The sequence below is a fragment of the Cervus canadensis genome, chromosome X, assembly GCF_019320065.1.
Source record: "Cervus canadensis isolate Bull #8, Minnesota chromosome X, ASM1932006v1, whole genome shotgun sequence".
NCBI classification, from domain to species: Eukaryota; Metazoa; Chordata; class Mammalia; order Artiodactyla; family Cervidae; genus Cervus; species Cervus canadensis.
Genome location: NC_057419.1, coordinates 119,761,156 through 119,781,995, shown reverse-complemented (window position 1 = coordinate 119,781,995; position 20,840 = coordinate 119,761,156). Strand labels below are relative to the sequence as shown.

The window sequence follows — 20,840 nt, the reverse complement described above, 5'->3', positions numbered from 1 at the left end:
GTTTATTATGCTTCACAGATCCTGCATTTTTTACAAGTTGAAGGTTTGTGCTAACTCTGTGTCAAGCAAGTCTTTGGCACCATTTTTCCAGCACTTGCTTGCTTTGTGTTTCTGTATCACATTTTGACACTCTTCATGGTATCTCGAACTTTTTCATCACTGTTATATTGTTATGGTGATCTGTGATCAGTGATCTCCCACGTTACTATTGTAATTGTTTGGGGGGCTCCATGAACCATATCCATATAAAGGGCAGATGTAATTGATAATGTTAAGTGTGTTTTGACTGCTCCACCAACCAGCCACTGGCCCATCGCATGTCTCACTCTTTAAACCAAATGCTAGAAATACTTAAGCTTAGTGAGGGAGGCATGTCAAAAGCTGAGACAGTCAAAAAGCTAGTCCTCTTGAGCCAAACAGTTAGCTAAGGTGTGCATGCAAAGGAAAAGTTATTGACGGGAAATAAAAGTGCTCATCCAGTGAACACACAAATGATCAGACACCAAAACAGCCTTATCGCCAATGTGGAGAAAGTTTTAGTGATCTGGATAGAAGATTAATCCAGAAGATTAATCCAGAATTAACATTCCTGAAGCCAAAGCCTAATCCAGAGAAAGGTCCTAACTCTCTTCAGTTCCATGAAGGCTGAAAGAGGCGAGGAAGCTGCAGAAGAAAAGTTTGAAGCCAGCAGGGGTTGATTTATGAGGTTTAAGAAAAGAAGCCATCTCCATCACATAAAAGTACAAGGTGAAGCAGAAAGTGCTAAGATAACCCATGAAGGCAGCTACACTAAACAACAGATTTTTCAGTGTACACAAAACAGCCTTCTATTGCAAGAAGATGTCATTTAGAACTTTCACGGCTGGAGAGAAGGTGTCAATGCCTGACTTCAAAGCTCTGAAGGACAGGCTGACTCTCCTCTTAGGGGCAAATGCAGTTGAAGCCAAGGCCCATTGGCCATTCTGAAAATCTTAGGCCCCTTCAGAATTATGCTAAATCTACTCTGTCTGTGCAGAGTAGATTTGGAAGAATAAAGCCTGGATGACAGCATATCTGTTTACAACATGGTTTACCAAATATTTTAAGCCCACTGTTGAGACTTGAAGTGAAAGTCGCTCAGTGGTGTATGACTCTTTGCAACCCCATGGACTATATATGGAATTCTCCAGGCCAGAATACTGGAGTGGGTAGCTGTTCCCTTCTCCAGGGGATCTTCCCAACCCAGGAATTGAACCCAGGTCTCCCACATTGCAGGCGGATTCTTTACCAGCTGAGCCATCGGGAAAGCCCAAAATACTGGAGTGGGCAGCCTATCCCTTCTCCAGAGGATCTTCCCAACCCAGGAATCGAACCAGGGTCTCCTGCATTGCAGGCAGATTCTTTACCAGCTGAGCCTACTCCTCAGAAAACAATTCCTTTCAAAATATTACTGCTCATTGACAATGCACCTGGTCACCCAAAAGCTCTGATTGAGATAGACTATGAGATTAGTGTTGTTTTCATCCTGCTAACACAGCATCCATCCTGCAGCCCATTGATCAAGGAGTCATTTTGACTTTCAAGCCTTGTTCATTGTCATTGTTTAGTGGTCAAGTCATGCCTGACTCTTTGTGACCCCGTGGACTGCAGCACCATAGGCTTCCTTGTCCCTCACCATCTCCCAGAGTTTGCCCAAGTTCATGTCAATTGATTGCATCAGTGATGCCATCCAGCCATCTCATCCTCTGTTGCCCTTTCAAGTCATTATTTAAGAAATACATTTCATACAGCTATAGTGCCATAGATAGTGAGTGATTCCTCTATGGATATGAGAAAATTACATTGAAAACCTTCTGGAAAAGATTCACCATTCTAAATGCTATTAAGTATATTGTGATTCATGGGAGGAGGTCAAAATAAAACATTAACACGAGTTTAGAAGAAGTTGATTCCAACTCTCATGGATGACTTTGAGGGGCTCAAGATTCCAATGGAGGAAGTAACTGCAGATGCTGTAGAAATAGCAAGAGAATTAGCAGTGGAGCTTGAAGATGTGACTGAATTGCTGCAATCTCATGATAAAGCCTTAGTGGATGAGGAGTGGCTTCTTATGGATGAGCAACGCAAGTGGTTTTTTGAGACGGAAACTACTCCTGGTGAAGATACTTTGAAGATGGTTGAAATGACGACAAAGAATTTAGAATATTATATGAACAGTTGACAAAGCAAGGGCAGAGTTTGACAAGATTGACTCAAATTTTGAAAGAATTCTACTGCGGGTAAATGCCATCAAACAGTGTTGCATGTGACAGAGAAATTTGAGAAAAGAAGAGCCAACTGGCATAGCAAAGTTCATTGTTGTCTTATTTTGAGAAATTGTCACAGCCACCCCAACCTTCAGCAAGTACTACCCTGATCCATCAGCAGCCATGAACATCAAGGCAAGACCTTTCACCAGCCACAAGATCATAACTCACTGAAGGCTCAGATGATGGTTAGTACTTTTTAGCAATAAAGCATTTTTAAATTAAGGTTTGTACATCACTTCTTTCAACAATGCTGTTGCATACTTAATAGACTATAGTATAGTGGAAAAATAACTTTTATTTGCACTGGGAAAATGAAAAATTCATGTGACTCTATTGCAATATTTGCTTCGTAGCAGCAGTTTGGAACCAAAATCACATTATCTGCAAGGCTTGCCTGTACTTTGGGATATCACATACGAGAGTAATTTGGCAATATCTAGTCAATCTGAATATACACATTCCCTAATGCCCAGTAGTTCCACCTTTAGTCATTTATCTTTGAAAAACTCTTGCACACCCGAAAAAGTAACCTGTTCAAGGTGTTTGGCACAGCATTGTAATAGGAATCAATCTAGGTATTCATCAAAAGAGAAATGAATCATTTGTGTTATAGTCATACTTTGTAATACAAGGCAGCAGATACAATGAATGATCTAGATACACGTATTAACATGGATAAATACAGTCATAATGTTAAATGAAAAACGCAAGTTGCAAAATAATATGTATACAGGAAATCATTTATATGAAGTTCAGAAAACAATAATACTGTATCCTATCTTTGAACACAAATATACACAATATACTAACACACGTGGGAAGCATACACACAAACTACAGTCTACAGGGTACCTGTGAGGAGAGCGGGGAGAGCAGTGTAATCAGGGGGCAACAACTCCACCCATAACACTTCTGTTTTTCTTTTTAATTTTTTATTTTGTCTTGGGGTATAGCCAATTAATAAGCAATGTGATAGTTTCAGGTGAACAGTGAAGGGACTTCAGCCATACATATACATGTATCCATTCTCCACCAACACGTTTTTTTTTTTTCTTACAAAAGGCAAGGCATTAGCATTTATTCAGTATATTAATCTTTATATTTTTCTGTTTGAAATAGTTTATAATCTAAAAATAAATAAGACAACAGAAAATAACAGGATTCCCAGATGGCGCTAGTGGTAAAGAACCCACCTGCCAACGCTTCTTAAGTAAGAAATGTGGGTTTGATCCCTTGGTTGGGAAGATCCCCTGGAGAAGAGAATGGCTACCCACTCCAGTATTCTTGCCTGGAGAATCCCATGGACAGAGGAGCCTGGCTGGCTACAGTCCATGGGGTCACAAAGAGTCGGACACCATTGAGCAATGTGGCACTCACACACTACCCCCCATCAAAATGCCCACTCCAATGCATTTCTCTTATAAGCAAATTCCTACTAAAGTGTTTATCCATTCAGCAAATGTTTATTGAGTAGGCGTTATATACCCATCATTTGCTTTTAAAAACAAATGATACCCGAATCTAGATGAATGAATCTCTAATATTCGAGTTTCAATTACCAAGACAGACCAGTAGTTAAGATTTAGGAACCAGGAGGAGGAGCCTTCATGGTATCTCTCAAATGATAACCCATATCTGGACAGAAAAGAGAAAGGAGTAAAAGAAAGGCAAAAAGCAAGTTGGGAAGAGTAGGCAGTGAATTTTAAAAGGAATACCTGGGAGCACCTAGAGCTCACAAAGCTGTTACCATGTTTTAGAAGAACCACTTTCTACCTGTGAGTGGTCCCACTTCCTTTCAGATCTATCCCAGTGCTTTAACACTTTAGCAGTTCAAACATAGGTTTTAAACCCAGGCCTATGGTGAGTCTCAGATGCTCTCCACATCAACACCAAAGGAGGAGTCAGAACTACACCACATCAAAAGAAAAACCCTCTGTCAAGTAGTAGTGGATGGTGTAGGTTTTACCGGAGACTTTGTGGTGAGGAAGAGGCCAAGGTTTACATCAAAGAGCAAATGATTCATCAAAATCCTCAATTCCTGGTATGTCATGTTTCTGAAAGGACAAAATCTTAGAAATGGAGAACATATTAGTGGTTGTTAGGGGGTAGGAAGGGTGAACAGGAAGGAGTAGCTGTGGTTATGAAAGGCAGCATGAACAATCATTATAGTGATGGCAATGTTCTTGATATGGTGGTAGACACACAAGCCTGGTGGTGGTTTAGTCACTAAGTTATGTCCGACTCTTTATGACCCCATGGACTATAGCCCACCAGGCTCCTCTGTCCATGGGATTCTCCAGGCAAGCATACTGGAGTGGGTTGCCATTTCCTTCTCCAGGGGATCTTTCCCACCCAGGAATCAAACCTGGGTCTCCTGCACTGTAGGCAGATTCTTTACCAACTAAGCTACACACAAGCCTACACAAGCCTACACATATTCTTTACCACTGAGCCACCTGGAAAACACCTTGTGGTACTGTACTATTGTTTTATAAGATATTGTCTATCATAGGGGGCTTCCCTGGTGGCGCAATGGTAAAGAATCCACCTGCCAATGCAGGAGACACAGGTCTAATCCCTGGGTCAGGAATGCCTCCAGGAGGAGGAAATGGCAACCCACTCCAGTATTCTTGCCTGGGAAATCCCATGGACAGAGGAGCCTGGAGGGCTACAGTCCAAGGGGTTGCAAAGAGTCCGACATGACTAAGCACACACACACACACACATCTATCATAGGGGGAAACTGCATAAGGAGTAAATCAGATCTCTGTATTATTTCTTATGGCATTTGGACTTAGATTATCTTAATAAAAATTCAGTTAAAGAAATATAATTAGTCCTCTTTATTGCTCAGTCCACATTCAATCTTCTTCTCATTTCTTGTCCTATCAATTTAGCTCTATCACACCTCTCAGTTTCAGGCAGTAGTCGAATCGATAAACTTCCAGGTATCTTACCACAACCTTCAAAAATGGATCTCTCCCTAGACTAGAAAGGCATTAGCAAACATTATCGTAAAGAGACCATAGTGAAGTTCCTTAAAGAAACCTGAAATGCCTTAATAAAATTAACAGATTGACCAGAGGTCAATCATCACCTATTGCTAGTAAAAGTTTATAATAGCCAGGACATGGAAGCAACCTAGATGCCCATCAGCAGATGAATGGATAAGGAAGCTGTGGTACATATACACCATGGAATATTACTCAGCCGTTAAAAAGAATTCATTTGAACCAGTTCTAATGAGATGGATGAGACTGGAGCCCATTATACAGAGTGAAGTAAGCCAGAAAGATAAAGAACATTACAGCATACTAACAACATATATATGGAATTTAGAAAGATGGTAATGATAACCCTATATGCAAAACAGGAAAAAGAGACAGAGATGTTACAGAAACAGACTTTTGGACTCTTGTGGGAGAAGGTGAGGGTGGAGTTTTGAGAGAACAGCATGTATATTACCTATAGTGAAACAGATCACCAGCCCAGGGAGGATGCATGAGACAAGTGCTCGGGCCTGGTGCACTGGGGAAGACCCAGAGGGAATCCGGTGGAGAGGGAGGTGGGAGGGGGGATCGGGATGGGGAATACATGTAACTCCATAGCTGATTCATGTCAATGTATGACAAAACCCACTGCAATGTTGTGAAGTAATTAGCCTCCAACTAATAAAAATAAATGAAAAAAAAATTAAATTAAAAAAAAAAGAAAGAAACCTGAAATGCCTTGATAAAATTAACAGATTGACCAGAGGTCAATCATCACCTATTGCTAGTAAAAGCAAAAAAAAAAAGGAGAAAAAAGTTAAACAAAAAGCACCTCAAACTCAATGACTTTAAAGAACAACCATTTCAGACTGCCCTGGGGGCACAGTGGATAAAATCTACCTGTCAATGCAGGGGACACAGGTTTGACCTCTTGTCCGGGAAGATTCCACAAGCCCTGGAGCAACTAAGCTTGCGCACCAAAACTACTGAGTCCTCAAGCTGCAACTCCTGAGCCTGAAGGCTGCAACTAGTGAAGCTCACACGCCATAGAGTCTGTGCTCCTCAACGAGTGAAGTCATGGCAATGAGAAGCCCGCACACCACGAGGAAGAGTAGCCCTCACTGGCCACAATGAGAGAAAGCCCGCATAAAGCAACAAAGACCCGTCACAGCCAAAAATAAATAAATGAATATATTTTTTTAAGAAAACTGTACCAGAAAAACCCCATATCTTCTCATTCATGAGTCTGTAGATTGACAGTGATTGGCTGATCAAGACTGAGTTCAAAGGAGCGGCTCTGTGTCAAGCTGCAGTTCCAGCTTGCAGGTCCAGCTGAGCTTGCTGCTTAGAAGCTCAACTCCACTTATGTCTATTTATTCTGGGACCCAGACTGCAGATACAGCTCTTCTTACGTGATGACAGAGGCACAAGAAATGCATATATATTTCTTGTCTCTGTTTACATCATGTCTACTAATATCCCACTGACCAAAGCAAATCACATGATTGAGTTCAAAGTCAACAGGTGAAAATGTGTATCCCTCCCATGGATTTGGGAGGAAGAAGTAGATGTTTTTGAACAGGTATGTAATCTATCAGATCAATCAATGTGTATCATGTCTGTGCTAGAGACCTGTCACTCTTCTGTTACCTTCCTGGCAGAGGCTAAGTCTCCTCCACTAAACTTCTAGAAATCCTCAAATGCTCTCTTTAGGGAATATTGAATCACATATTTACTGGAGTGAAGGAGATAAATGATGTTATTTGACTTGAATAGAAATGGGTCTGGGGGCAACATGTACAGACAAATTGCATCTCATTGATAGGTTCGGAATTCCACAAATTACCCAGTCACTCACCCAATGGGAAAAAAATGTCATAAAGAACCCAGAGTGTCAGGGAAGGGGCAGAGAGGCATTCTGATCAAATAGAAATTGTTAACAGAGACAGTTTTTGTTCTTTGTTTTAGTCATTCCTTCAGTAAATATTTCTTGACTCTCTACTATGGGCCAGGCACTGTGCTGAGGGCACATGGCGAGCAAAACAGCTGACATACCTAAGACTGTAAAGTAGCATAAAAGAAAGATGGTTCTGGATACATGTATATGTATGGCTGAATCCCTTCACTGTTCACCTCAAACGATCACAACACTGTTAATTGGCTATACCCCAATACAAAATGCTTTTGCTGTTAAAAAATAAAAATTAAATTAAAAGAAAAGAAAGACAGTGTTGTGATAGTGAATAATCATTGTAGGAGGGGAAAGCACAACTTAGGTAGAATGGTTGGGGACACCTTACTAAACAGGTAGTATTTAGGCTGAGACTTGAAGAGTGATAAAGATCTAGCCATGTGAAGAACTAGAGAAATCACATAATCAAGAGGTATAGATCAGAGTTTATTGTCTATAACATTGATGAGAAAAGTTAAAAGACCAAAAGACATTATAAGATAGATATCATTGATGCCAGGAGAAATAAGTCTATGGCATATAAAATGGGAAGTAAAAGAGATACAATAGCTCTTTGTCCTGTCCTTGGTGGTGGTGGTCAGTCGTTAAGTCATGTCCAACTCTTGCAACCCCACAGACTGTAGCCCGCCAGGCTCCTCCGTCCATGGGATTTCCCAGGCAAGAATACTGGAGTGGGTTGCCATTTCCTTCTTAAGGGGATCTTCCTGACCCAGGGACCAAACATGGGCCTCTTGCACTGCAGGCAATCTCCTGCATTGCAGGCAGATTCTTTACTGACTGAGCTATCAGGGAGGCCCCAGCGTCATATCCTCCACTAAAAGGTGCCAAAGTATATTGTACTTAGTAATGAAAGATTCATTAATGCACTACCCCAGGTCTGCCACTACAGAGTTAGCAGCCTTGAGTAAGCCAGTTTCCCTTGCAGATCCTCAATTTTCTCATCAGTGAGATTTCCTAAACCAGTTTTTCCCCCTCAAAAATATTGTTTGTCAGAATGTTAGCAGATGCTATGCACAAAAGACTGTAACACTGGCTAGAGTTAGGCAGGTTTCTTTACCATGCTGCTTCTCAGGGCCTTGAAATGTTTTCATATAGATTGAGAACCTCTAAGAAGGAAGCAGACTGAACTGTGTGTTTCCAAAACTCAAGTGATCAAGGAACCCCCTACGCCAGTCACATTCCAGAGGGAACATTCCGCAGAACACACTTTGACACTCAGAACTGCTTCCCTGGCTGTTCTCAGGTCCAGTCCAGCTCCAAAGGGCTCTGTGGTGAGCAAACTCACCTCAGAGTGAGGCTCTCTTGGTACCAGATTTTCTCTCAAAAGAATGTAATCATACCCCAGTGAACCAAGAAGAATTAAGATAAGGTTCAATCCTAGTCCTTTTTATGCCAAAAGTTACTCTTTCTTCAGTACTATAACAGCAAGACTGTGGAGTACAGGATACATTTAGAACACAGGCTGCAATTAAAAAGGAAAATAATTATCAACCAGATAGTAAAGACAAAATTACTTTTCTACTGAGTTTGGGAGGGATGAAGTAAAAAAAAGAAAAGAAAGAAAGAAAGAAACAGATGGAAACATACCTATGCTGAAAACCAGAAGAATGGCATAGTTTCTTACTTAAAATCGCTTCCTTGTTTAATGTATTCTGAGATCTTCTCAGAAGTTTAGGAAATAATCCATGATTAAGTGTGATTAAGTGAGAAGTATGGAACTAACTAGCTAGCCTTTTGTCTTCTTCAGGAGACCATCATGACATCAATCATTTCAGGATTATTTATTATCTTTCCTCATTTTGCGCCATTTGGCCAGAAAAATGGTTAGCAATTCCTTTAAGCCACTTATAATTTACCATGTCGATGAGTGTGTCAGCTTTGTCATTTTGCAGGTTATTTCCCAGGTAATAGATATGCATTCATTCTATCTTTCTATGCTTCTGCCATTCTTAACAAATAAAATCCAGAGTACTAGAGCCATCCATGTGCATCCAGATAACTGAGAACATTCATTTTGTCCCCAGACTGTGTGACCTTGAGCAAGTCCTCACCCTCACTGGACCTCAATTTCCTCACTTACAAAATAAGTGATTTGGACTAGATACGAGCTAAAGTTTCTTTTGGCTGTCAAAGTCTCTGATTCTATTTTGCATTCAAATGCAAAGGACTAGAAAATTATATATTTAATTTAAAAATCCCCCTTCCATCTACACATATCCTATTTTCTAAATATATTTTTTACGATTCTTAAACTAGCAAATTTCAGATACATAAAAAGAGAAGCAATTAAACACCTTAGAACATTCAGATTTACAATCATTTCAGTAATTAATTTAATTTCAGGTAGAAACAAAATGAAATAAAAGCCACAGTGATAACAACTTAATAGTTTATAATTTTAATTGGATGGTATAAATATCAGCTTCTCATGTGTACTGCAATTTTCCCAATATATTGTCTCGCATTAATAATATTTTAACCAATTGCTAGTATTTATTAAGCATCTATCTATGGAATGCCTATTCTGGTACTAGTTGCTACAGAGGATTCAAGTAAACTTCACTGATTTCAGAAAGCTTCAGTTGGTGTTGGGGAAGCAAAACTTATTCTCAAGAAACAATTAGAGACTAATATCAGACAATATATAATTAGGTGCCAAATTGTGTGGTATGAGTGAGCAGTTCTCAAATTTTTACTCTCTACAACATATACAATGAATAATATTCCCTATACTTGGATAAATAAATATTTATTGATATTTATAAATAAATAAATATCAATAAATATTTATTCAATAAATATATGAATTAATCTTACATGCTTAGCATAATCATATACATTTGAATAAAAGTGATTGAAAGGGATGTCCATTGTAGGACTAATCCACGTGAGTACACACACATATACATATACCCATATGTGTGTGTGTGTGCGTGTGTGTGTTAGTCACTGTGACTCTTTGTGACCCCATGGACTGTAGCCCGCCAGACTCCTCTGTCTATAGAATTCTCCAGGCAAGACTACTAGAGTGGGTTGCCATTCCCTTCTCCGAGGGATCTTCCTGACCCAGGGATCAAACCCAGGTCTCTTGCATTGCAGGCATGTTCTTTGTCATGGAGCAAGAGGAGACAGGTTTGGATAGATAAGGTAGAACCAGTTTATGGCAGGCCATAAAAACCAGACTGAAGCACTCAGAGTTGATCCCAGTGGCAACAGGGAGCTATTGGAGAGACTCAAGCAAAATTCAGCAGAAAAGGGACTTATGAGCTCTGTGTGTATCTATGTTTAAATGTAAAAGAGATGGGGTGGAAAAGATGAGCAAGGCGAGATTTATCCTTTTTATAGGCCTTTCCTAAAGGGGTGGCAACTGAAGCCTAACATTTTAATTCCATTTTATGTGGTTTCATATATTTTAATTAATGTTAAACTGATTTATACCCCGAGGGGTTATATGCAAATGGCACAAGCAAATAAAATAAAGGAAGACACATGTGCACAAGTTTGTGTGCGTCTGTACGTATTTATAGACAAATCCTTCAGCTACATTTGACTGTGCTTCTTGTAGGAGTGCCAGTTTCCACCCACACCCCAGTCTTCCTGGATTCAGTCAGGAAGGCAGAATTAACAGCACACAACAATTTGGGGGGGTTGATTGCCCATTATTTGATCTAAAACAACTTGAACAGTATAAAAAAGGGCAGCTCTAAGAAGAAAAGTGAGATTAGTCACGTAGCCACTTTGCTGGCTCCCATGCTGTGCTTTCAACTATAGACTGTATTTATTTTTTTCCATCCTAAAATCAAGTTTCTTAAAAGCTTGCCATTGTATCTTAATGGAATCTCTTGTATTCTCCCTTTGGGAAGGAAGAAGACTTTACAGGGACTTTCCTTACCCTGTAACAGAGAAACAGAAAGCATTCTTCAGCTGGAGTGTGTGTGTGTGTGTTGGGAGGGGGTGACATACAGGGGGTGATAAGAGAATGAAGTGTTGGCCTTTCTTACCTCATGATCCCAACCCTAACTATACACAGACCACCTAGATTCTGTTGGGGTTAGGTGGCAGAGGCACTTGGTCATAAGTGCAGGAGAGGAATTAGAAGAAAAAAGAAATAAGCCTTTGAATTTATAAGGCATTTTATGCTTTATATCTTTTATCCCATTTAATCTTCATCCTACTCACACATGAGAGAAAGGTCAGGGACTGTTTTCTCCTTTCTTTGACAAAGGAAGAAACTGAGATAAAGAAAGCTTGAGTGACTTATCTAGATCTCACAGACAGGTCATATACATACTTTTAAAAACAACTTGATTGAGATATAATTCACTACCATAAAATTCACCATTTTAAAGTGTACCCTTCAGTGTTTTTTTCGTGTATCAAAAAATTTTCCAAGCATCACTGCTATCTAATTCCAAAATATTTTATCATCTTAAAAAGAAACCTATACCCATTAGCAATCACTTTCTACCTCCTATCTCCTCCCAAGCCCTGGGAAAGACTACCCAACTTTTGGTCTCTATAGATTGGTGTATTCTAGACATTTCATTGGAGAAGGAAATGGCAACCCACTCCAGTATTCTTGTCTGGAGAATCCCGGGGACAGAGGGGCCTGGTGGGCTACTGTCCATGGGATTACACAGTTAGACACGACTGAAGTGACTTAGCAGCAGCAGACATTTCATATGAATGGAATAATACAATGCATGATGGCCTTTTGTGTCAGGTGTCCTTCACTTAATGTTTTCAAGGTTCATCCATGTAGTAACAAGCATCATGTTTTTCTGTGTCCAAATAATAATAATATTAAATATATATATGCATATATATATACGGTGGTGGTGATTTAGTTGCTAAGTCGTGTCCAACTCTTGCGACCCCATGGGCTGAAGCCTGCCAGGCTCCTCTGTCCATGGGATTCTCCAGGCAAGAATTTTGGGGTGGGTTGTCATTTCCTTCTCCAGGGGATCTTCCTAACCCAGGAATCGAACCCAGGTCTCCTGCATTGCAGGCAGATTAAGATGAAAGCAAATGGCATTCAGAACTTCCTCAACCAGGGATCAAACCTGTGGCCCCTGCAGTGGAACCATGGAGTCTCAACCACTGGAACATCAGGGAAGTACACACACACACACACATATATATATGTAACACTTTTTTTATCCTTTCATCAGTTGATGGAAAACATACTTCTCAAAGATTTTAACCACATGTAGAACCTAATTTCAGATTCTAGGTTAGAGAATATACCTTTAAGACAGAGTGAAAAGCATCTATGATGATTACTTTTGTGTCAACCTGACTGTCCAAGGGGTGCCCAGATGAAACATTTTTTCAGAGTGTGTCTATAAGGATGCTTCCAGGTGAGATTAGCATTTTGAATCAGTGGACTCTGTAAAGTAGATCACCCTCCTCAATGTCCGTGGACATCATCCAGTCTCCTGAGGTCCTGAATAGAACAAAAGGGTCTCGTAAGGAGGAATCCACCCTTTTTGTTTTTGCCGGCCTCCTGAGCTGGGACACCAGTCTTGTTCTGTCCTTGGACTGGGATTTATACCATTGACTCCCCTGGTTCTCAGGCCTTCAGATTCAGACTAGAATGACACCACCTGCTTTCTTGGGCCTCCAGCTTATAGATGGCAGATTGTGGGACTTCTCAGCCTCCATAATTGTGTGAGGCAATTCCTCACAGTAGCGAGGATATACCAGGTCCTATTGCATGTGCATGCTAAGTTGCTTCAGCTGTGTCTGACTCTTTGCAACCCTATGGACCATAGCCCTCCAGGCTTCTCTGTCCATGGGATTCTCCCAGCAAGAATACTGAAGTGGGTTGCCATTTCCTATTCCAGGGGATCTTCCCAACCCAGGGTTTGAACCTGCATCTCTTACATCTCCTGCATTGGCAGGCAGGTTCTTTACTACTAGCGCCATCTACTAGTTCATGTCAAATTTTGACATATATGAACCAATAAGAGATACACACACACACATACACACACACACACACACATATATGAGATACATATTTCCTATAGGTTCTCTGGACAACACTGACTAATACTCCATCCAAAGGAGAATGATGGTCCTAGGCCCTCAATTGAAACATCTCTTGAGCCAAGACTCAGATTCTGACTCAGATCTTGTGAAAAGAAAAAGTAGACAGGAGTATTAGTCAGTGTAACCAGATTCTAAGCTTCACAAAGTTATTTAGAGGTATTCAGGATATGCAGAGGGACATTATTTTTTAATTTATTTATTTTTAATTGGAGGATAATGGCTCAGAGGGACACTATTAATAAACACCCTGACTCGGATGAAATTGGCTCAGTACTACAGTGGTCCTGATAAAGCCATATGTCCCATTAGGAAGGGCTGGGAGAGAGAGGCATGTGGCTAATAATCTTTACTTATTTCAAAAGAACACATCATTGAGAAAATAGTTTCTACTGGGCTCCATGGCTTCAAATAGATATTTCTACATATATGTACATTTCCCTTCTGCTCCTATCCCTCAAGCACCTCCCACTTTCAGTTCTCAACCTGTAGATGGCACACTTCACTACACCATCCAACTCACACTCACATACCCTACAGCTGTCAGATTGGGAGGGAAAGAGTTTGAATCTTGGAGCTACAGAATCTAAGAGTTTGAATCTTGGAGTAAGCTGAAGCATTGCAGCAGCAGCAGAGAGCTGAGAGGCCTTCTGGGATTCTCTTGGTCCAAGGATCCACCTTAATGGAACCCTTACTACTTAAAGTATCCTGTATTGACAGGGTAATCATATCATTTCTGAGGTTTGAGACCTCTAGGTCTTTCCAGGGTTGAAGAACACATTTTTAAGAAATTTTTGAAAAGATTAAGACCATCAGCAGATCCAAAATAGGACCAACATCTACTTTAACAGAGACTAGTATGAATCTCTGTGGCTAAACACATCCTGCTAAGACACACGTGGAAGGGTTGAAGTAAAGCATCTCCTGAGATGCAAAGGACCAAAAGGAAACTTCTACAGGTCATTGTGTTGTCCAGGAAGCCTTGGGAAAGCAAAGGGGAAAATATGGTATAAGAAAATCAAATCCCTTTAGCATGAGTCTCCTTTAATGAAAGGAATTCTTGAATATGTTGCAGGTAAACTGAGCTCCTACAAAGGAAACTCCACCTTCTTTGCGTAACTCTCCAAGATGTTTTCTCTTCATTTTAGATGACACTTTCATGGACATTCTGTCCTAATATCTTTGTTCTAAAGTGCTGCTGTTCCCTTTGGTCTTTTTCTCAAAGTGGTTATGATCTAACAATATACAATGTGGGAAGAAAACTCTCTATATAAAACTGTCCATCATGGAATCCTGTGGTAAACAAAATCATCAATTTATCATGGGAATAATCTTCCCCTAATTTGTACATTTATTGACTATGCCAAAACCTTTGACTGTGTGGACCACAACAAACTCTGGAAAATTCCAAAAGAGATGGGAATACCAGACCACCTAACCTGCCTCTTGAGAAATCTGTATGCAAGTCAGGAAGCAACAGTTAGAACTGGACATAGAACAACAAACTGGTTCCAAATAGGGAAAGGAGTACGTCAAGGCTGTATATTGTCACCCTGCTTATTTAACTTATATGCAGAGTACATCATGAGAAACGCTGGGCTGGGTGAAGCACAAGCCAGAATCAAGATTGCCGGGAGAAATATCAATAACCTCAGATATGCAGATGACACCACCCTTATGGCAGAAAGCAAAGAAGAACTAAAGAGCCTCTTGATGAAAGTGAAAGAGGAGACTGAAAAAGTTGGCTTAAAATGTAACACTCAGAAAATTAAGATCGTGGCATCAGGTCCTGTCACTTCATGGCAAGTAGATGGGGAAACAGTGGAAACAGTGAGAGACTTTATTTTGGGACGCTCCAAAATCACTGTGGATGGTGACTACAGCCAAGAAATTAAAAGACCCTTACTCCTTGGAAGAAAAGCTATTACCAACCTAGACTGCATATTAAAAAGCAGAGACATTACTCTGCCAACAAAGGTCCATCTATTCAAAGTTATAGTTTTTCCAGTAGTCATGTATGGATGTGAGAGTTGAAGGGAGGAGGAGAAGGGGCCGACAGAGGATGAGATGGTTGGATGGCATCACCAACTCAATGGACTTAAGTTTAAGTAAGCTCTGGGAATTGGCGATGGACAGGGAGGCCTGGCATGCTGCAGTCCATGGGGTCACAAAGAGTTGGACATGACGGAGTGACTGAACTGAACTGAACTGAATTCCCTGGGATTGGATTAGTATAATTTTTTTTTAAAAAAATATTTATTTATGTATTTATTTGGCTGTGCCAGGTCTTAGTTGCAGCATACAGGATCTTTGTTGGGGCATGTAGGATCTTTAACTGTGGCATGTAAACTCTTTAGCCTCAGCATGTGGAGTCTAGTTCCCTGACCAGGAACTGAACCCAGGCCCTCTGCGTTGAGAGCATGGAGTCTTTGCCACTGGACTGCCAGGGAAGCCCCAATACAGTATAGTTTCTTAAAGGAAGACCTATTTGAGTGAGTGTAAAACTGAAACAATGGAGTAGTGTCCTGAAAGCAAAGGGTCTCCTTTTGAGGCACCCTAACCAAACATACAGGTAGAGCACAAATAGAAATTCACACATGACTTCTCCTTCTCCATCCCAACAAGGCCTTTCTGACCCCTTGAACCTGTTACTCAGGATCCTACTCTCTGTTGCAGTAAGTAAGAAATAATGGATTTGATAACCAGATTAAACTAACCATGAATGATGTATTGGTACATTTTTCTGTGACATGCAATTTTCACCCAGTTTAAATACAGATTTCCTTGGCAAGAGCCTTAAGTTCAGTTCAGTTCAGTTCAATCGCTCCGTCGTGTCCAACTCTTTACAACCCCGTGGACTGCAGCACTCCAGGCCTCCCTGTCCATCACCAACTCCCAGAGTTTACTCAAACTCATGTCCATCGAGTCGGTGATACCACCCAACCATCTCATCTTCTGTCGTCCCCTTCTCCTCCTGCCTTCAATCCCTCCCAGCATCAGGGTCCTTTCAAATGAGTCAGCTCTTCGCATCAGGTGGCCAAAGTATTGGAGATTCAGCTTCAACATCAGTCCTTCCAATGAACACCCAGGACTGATTCCTTTAGGATGGACTGGTTGGATCTTTTTGCTGTGCAAGGGACTCTGAAAAGTCTTTTCCAACACCACAGTTCAAAAGCATCAATTCTTTGGCACTCAGTTTTCTTTACAGTCCAACTCTCACTTCCATACATGACTACTGGAAAAACCATAGCCATGACTAGACAGAGCTTTGTTGACAAAGTAATGTCTCTGCTTTTCAATATGCTGTCTAGGTTGTTCATAACTTTCCTTCCAAGGAGTAAGCATCTTTTAATTTCATGGCTGCAATCACCATCCACAGTGATTTTGGAGCGTCCCAAAATAAACTCTCTCACTGTTTCCACTGTTTCCCCATCTACTTGCCATGAAGTGATGGGACCTGACACTATGATCTTAGTTTTCTGAATGTTGCATTTTAAGCCAACTTTTTCACCCTCCTCTTTCACTTTCATCAAGAGGCTCTTTAGCCCTTCTTTGCTTTCTGCCATAAGGGTGGTGTCATCTGCATATCTGAGGTTATTGATATTTCTCCTGGCAATCTTCATTCCAGCTTGTGCTTCCTCTAGCCCAGCGTTTCTCATGATGTACTCTGCATATAAGTTAAATAAGCAGGGTGACAATATACAGCCTTGACGTACTCCTTTCCCTATTTGGAACCAGTCTGTTGTTCCATGTCCAGTTCTAATTGTTGCTTCCTGACCTGCTTACAGATTTCTCAAGAGGCAGGTCAGATGGTCTGGTATGCTCATCTCTTTCAGAATTTTCCAGTTTGTGGTGATCCACACAGCCAAAGACTTTGCAATCGTCAATAAAGCAGAAATAGATGTTTTTCTGGAACTCTCCTGCTTTTTCAATGTTCCAACAGATGTTGGCAATTTGATCTCTGGTTCCTTTTCCTTTTCTATAACCAGCTTGAACATCTGGAAGTTCACTGTTCATGTAATGTTGAAGCCATGAAATTAAAAAAATGGTCACTCCTTGGAAGGAAAGTTATGAACAGCCTAGACAGTGATAACAGAGGATGAGATGGTTGGATGGCATCACCGACTCGATGGACATGGGAGGACTCTGGGAGTTGGTGATGGGCAGGGAGGCCTGCCATGCTGTGGTTCATGGGGTCACAAAGAGTTGGACATGACTGAGTGACTGAACTGAACTGAACTGATAAGAGATTTGAGTGATTATCTCATGAAGCAAATGATATTAGGAAGTATTTCATATGTTATTGTTATATGTTATTAGGAAGTATTTCATTTCATTAGGAAGTAATACAGATGTTTGAATTCTGAAACAAATATAGGATAATCATTTGACTTGCAGTGTTTCAAATGTGCTGACTTGGCATTGAAATGATTATTCTTTAGCTATACTTTACCCACCAGATTTCTCTCTTACTAAATTCTTGCAGTAGCCTTGCAAGCTGTTTAAAGTCTTGTTTACAACTCTAAGCACCGCTCCTACATTCTCCCAGGTATAAACACTCTTTAAAAACCAGAAAAAATGTTAACGCATATATATGAAATCTAGAAAAATGGTACTGATGGACCTATTTATAGAGCAGGAATACATAGACGTAGAGAATAAACTTGTGGACACAGTGGGGGAAAGAAAGGGTGGGACGAATTGAGAGAGTAGCCTTAATATATATAGATATTACCATGTGTGAAATAGATAGCTAGTGGGAAGCTGCTGCCAGCACAGGGAGCTCAGCTTGTCGCCCTGTGATGACCTAGAGGGCGGGATGGGGTGGAGTAGGGGGAAAGAGGCTCAAGAGGGAGGGGGTGTATGTATCATTTTGCTGATTCACATTGTACAGCAGAAACTAACACAACATTGTAAAGCAATTATACTGCAATTTTAAATGTATTTTAAAAAACAGAAAAAAAGATAAATGGCCCCCAAAATGCATAGAGTTCAAAAAGATCTTAAAGGCTTTTCTGCATGCCCAGCATCAGCAGGAGCGACACTGCACAACCAGGCCCTGGGATTCTACAGCAAAATGTCAGCAATGATTGACCAGGCTTCTCTGAAGGCTCTGGAGCTCCCAAACACTGAGGGTTAGTCAAGTGTGCCCTGTGTCAAACCCTAACTCCAGCTCATATAATCAAGTTTACATTAAAAGTCAAGGTTTTGATGAATGTCACACTTGGAAGCCAATTAAATGGGCTGAAAGGAAGACACAATTTCCCATTGTCTAATTGACTTGCAGCACCTTCAAGGTAATAAATTTGTCACATTGAATTATTAATGAGAAACGAATATTTGACTTGCTGCCTTGAATGGAAAACAGTTCATTATCGGAAAGCATTGTTGCTGCCAAATAATGGGTCTGGCATTAGGGGAGTTTAGGGACAATATGACAAAAAATTTGTTTTTTTTTTTCATCACTATATTTCTCATACCATAAATCTCTTTAAAACAAAATCTTATGATCATTTTAATGGGCAGAAATGGTACCTCTTAATATTTGGAGCTTAATTTTGCATTCATTTTCATTGTCATAAATGTTAAGGTTTCTGCAATAGTTTCAAATACTCAAATATAGACTAGTAGTTAGGAAAAGGAGTTCTGCAGATCTTTTTATTTTTTCAACATTTTCTTTAAATCAAGTCCTTTGTTTACTTTTTACACCTCCTAAGCCATAATATCCATGAAATCATGGGGTTGATATATGAGTTGTAATGTTTTTCAACTGTGTATCAAACTAAACATGTGACTATTAAAATATAAAATATCGACCTGAGTACCACATACAACTATCACTTATGTTCTTTGAGTGTCACTGCACATACCACATTTTTTGAAACCCTTCATTAAAAAACACATATTAAAGTGGGTTCTTGAGAAAAAAAATAAAGTGGGTTCTTGAGAAAATAAGGGAGGAAGAAAATATGTAATATACAAAAGCAAAATTTCAAAACATTATTTGGAGAAGAGATTTGGGATCTATTTGTTACTCTTTTATTAAGAAATCTACTACCTTGTATAGCACAGGGAACTCTACTCAGTATTCTATAATAACTTATATGAGAAAAGAATTTGAAAAAGAATGTATATACATACATATATATACATATGTATGATTCACTTTATTGTACACCTGAAACTAACTCAACACTGTAAATCAACTATAGTCCAATAAAATTTTTTAAAGTATAATTTTCCGGTACCCATTTCATCCTACGCAAAATATGCTTTATTCCTTTCCAGAAGTTTAAAAAAATTTATAAAGATAAAAATAGAAATACACTACCACCACCCCATCCCACTCCACCAAACTCTGTTCTCTGCTTTTTTTAAAGCTGTGCATATTCTTCCCTCTGAAAGTCTTCCCTGACTCCTACAATTAGTTTTGATCTTGTTTTCTTCTGAAATCCCATAATCATGTGTACTCCTTTTAAGACCCTTATCCTATTCTGACATCAGCTATAGTTATGTTTGCACTGCACCTATTCCTCTCGTAGGTGGCCAATAAAGAGTCTTCGGGTTGGGAACTTTCCAGAACGCTCGGTGAAAGGCGGAGGAGCGGCGGCTGCCCGAGCTGCGCACAGCAACGCGCTCCTTCCCGCTCCCCCACACCGGCATCGGCCCGCTCACCGGCTGTAGAAAATGGTGAAAGAAACCACTTACTATGATGTTTTGGGGGTCAAACCCAATGCCACCCAAGAAGAATTGAAAAAGGCTTACAGGAAACTGGCCTTGAAGTACCACCCTGATAAGAACCCAAACGAAGGCGAGAAGTTTAAACAGATTTCTCAAGAGTCTTCGGGTTGAAAGAGTAGGGCACAAACCAGGATACTTTGCCAAGGCTAGCTAACCTCACAAAATTTCGTTTTTTGGCAAACTTGAATGGCAATTATCTGAACACTGAGACCATGTCCAGACACAGAAAATGATGATGAAGGTGTAGGAGGGTTGAATGAACATATAGAGACACTATGTCTCTTGTACTGGATGCTGAGAGTCTCATTATACCTTCTGTTATAAGTGGCAGTGTGTAGCTTTTTGCAATGCTCTTTCCACAAGCCTGCCTACTGGGACAACATATCTTATTTGATGGGTTCAGCAAGTAGCAATTAGGTGTCTTTTTTTTTTTTACATGGGCCACATTTCTTGATCATGTCTGGGCTGTATTCATTATACTCCCTCCCTAGACATCAATAAGTCAATTTTAAAGAGCATCCGATGCTTTACAGGGTATTATGGAGAGCCCTCTTTCTGAGGAATGCAGTTTTTCTCATTGTCTCTGATTATGTAGAGCTCTTCAATGGAAAATAGGATATTATATTTTTTGAAGATTTGTTCCTCAACCCTGTTTCCTTAGGTCCTCAACCCTGGACCTAAGGTCCAATAGTAAAAGAAAATAACATATATCTAGAATAATTAGGCCTAGGTATAATCTAAGTATTTTTAAATATGCACAATCAGGAGAACTATTTCATGCCCCTTTTTGTGCCTTAG

General features: G+C 40.1%; 1 pseudogene; it reads left to right on the top strand.

Moving 5' to 3' along the window:
- Positions 1 to 317: 317 nt before the first annotated feature.
- On the top strand, positions 318 to 19,985 carry LOC122435712 (annotated as a pseudogene).
- Positions 19,986 to 20,840: the final 855 nt, after the last annotated feature.